General features: G+C 38.7%; 1 protein-coding gene across 1 annotated transcript in view; it reads left to right on the top strand.

Moving 5' to 3' along the window:
* Positions 1-398: 398 nt before the first annotated feature.
* The window catches only part of CSGALNACT2 (chondroitin sulfate N-acetylgalactosaminyltransferase 2), a 46,583-nt gene continuing 44,552 nt past the window's right edge, over positions 399-2,429 (top strand). Inside the window, exon 1 of the mRNA XM_011973191.1 lies at positions 399-403. The gene's annotated coding sequence lies outside the window, so the exon portion shown is untranslated. The remainder of the gene's footprint in view (positions 404-2,429) is intronic.

Raw genomic sequence — 2,429 nt, 5'->3', positions numbered from 1 at the left:
TTAATCCTAGCACTTTGGGAGGCCGAGACAGGCAGATCACAAGGTCAGGAGATCGAGACCATCCTGGCTAACACGGTGAAACCCTGTCTCTACTAAAAAGAATACAAAAATCTAGCCAGGTGAGGTGGCGGGCGTCTGTAGTCCCAGCTACTGGGGAGGCTGAGGCAAGAGAATGGTGTGAACCCGGGAGGCGGAGCTTGCAGTGAGCCCAGATCGCGCCACTGCACTCCAGCCTGGGCGACAGAGCGAGACTCCGTCTCAAAACAAAAAAAAGAAAAAATAAATTTTTTTAATTAGCAAAGTGTATTAGGGTTCTCTAGAGGGACAGAACTAAGAGGATATATGTATATATGAAAGGGAGTTTATTAAGGAGAATTGACTCATACCATCATCACAAAGTGAAGTCCCATGATAGGCCATCTACAAGTTGAGGAGCAAAGAAGCCAGTGGTGGATCAGTCCGAGACCCAGAAGTAGGGAAGCTAACAGTGCAGCCTTCAGTCTGTGCAGCCAAAGGTCCAAGAGCCCCTGGAAAACCACTGCTGTAAGTCCAAGAGTCCAAAAGCTGAAGAACTTGGAGTCTGATGTGCCAGGGCAGGAGACATCCAGCATGGGAGAAAGATGAAGTCCGTAAGACTCAGCAAGTCAGCTCTTCCATCTTCTGCCTGCTTTATTCTACCCCCGCTGGCAGCTGATTAGATGGTGCCCACCCAGATTGAGGGTGGGTCTACCCCTCCCAGTCCACTGACTCAAATGTTAATTTCCTTTGGCAACACCCTCAGAGACACACCCATGAACAATACTTTGTATCCTTCAGTCCAGTCAAGTTGACACTCAATATTAGCCATCACACCAGGTATAGTGGCTCCCACCTGTAATCCCAGATACTCGGGAGGCTGAGGCAGGAGGATCACTTGAGCCCAGGAGTTAGGCTGCATTGAGTTACAATATGATAGAGCCACTGCACTACAGCTTTGGTAACAGAGCAAGGTCCTGTCTTTTTTTTTTTTTTTTAATAAGAAAGAAAATAACTTGTTAAGTTCATAACTTATTAACAAAACTATTTTTTATTCCCATCAGCAGTGTATGAAAGTTCTAGTCCTTCCACGTTAACAACACTTGGTATAGTCATTCTTTTTAATGTTAGCTATTCTATTTTTAGCCCTGTGTGTAGTGGTGTCTCATTATGATTTGATTTGCATTTCCCTAGTGACTAACAATGTTGAGCATCTTTTTCAAGTGTTTATTTGAAGTGTTCAGGCCTTTTCCCACATTTTAATTGAGTTTGGTTTATTATTTCATTTTGGTCATTTTAAAATATATTCTTGGTACAAGTCCTTTATAAGCTGCATGCTTTGCCCATATTTTCTCCAGGTCCATGACTTGTCTTTTCATTCTCTTAACAATGTCTTTGAAAGAGCACAGATTACTAATTTTGATGAAATTCAATTTATCATTTATGCTGTTAAATATCATATCTAAGAAATATTTGCCTAACTCAGAGTGACAAAGATTTTATCCTATGTTTGCTTTTAGTTTTATAGTTTTAGGTTTTCCATTTAGGTCTATGATTTCACTTTGAATTACATGCTAGTGGATGTGGAGTGGTATCTAATTGTGCTTTTGATTTGCATTTCCTTTTTGGCGAATGGTGTTGAGCATCTTTTCATGTACTTATATGGGCCGTTTATTTATCTTTACAGAAATATCTGTTCAGATCTTTTGCTTGTCGAGTTATCTTTTCTTTTTTTCGTTTTAAAGTAAGACAGACAAATGATTTACAAATGTCCTCTAATTCTGTGTGTTTTTTCTTCACTTTCTTGATGATGTCCTTTGCAACACAAGTTTTTTTTATTTTGATGAAGTCCAATTAATATTTGTTTTGACTTTGGTGTCATAAGAAGCTGTTGCCTGACCCAAGGTCACAAATATTTACACATAGGTTTTATTCTGAGAGTTTTATAGTTTTGACTCTTACATTCAGATCTTTGACCCATTTTGAGATAATTTTTGAATGTGGTGTGAAGTAGGAGTCTAGTTTCATTCTTTTGCCTGTAAATATCCAGTTGTCCCAGTACTATTTATTGAAAAAACTATTCTTTCACCCATTGAACTGCCTTGCTACTCTTGTTGAAAATCAACTAACCATAAATGTGATGATTTATTTTTGGGCTTTAAGTTCCATTCCATTGACTATATGTCTGTTTTTATGCCATACCACATTGTCTTAATTACCTGTCGCTCTGTAGTAATTTTTGGAATTGGGAAGTGTTTTCCTCCAATTTCATTTTTCTTGCTCAATATTGTTTGGGTTATTCTGGGTTTCTTGAATTTGTATAAATTTTAAGATCAGCTTGCCAATTTCTGCAAGAAGTCCACTGGGATTCTTGAAGAGGATTGTGTTTAATCTGTACATTAATTGGGGAACAT

This window comes from Mandrillus leucophaeus, unplaced genomic scaffold (assembly GCF_000951045.1).
Source record: "Mandrillus leucophaeus isolate KB7577 unplaced genomic scaffold, Mleu.le_1.0 Scaffold1352, whole genome shotgun sequence".
NCBI classification, from domain to species: Eukaryota; Metazoa; Chordata; class Mammalia; order Primates; family Cercopithecidae; genus Mandrillus; species Mandrillus leucophaeus.
Note: the sequence above shows the minus strand (reverse complement) of the source record. Positions and strands in the feature narration are given on the sequence as shown.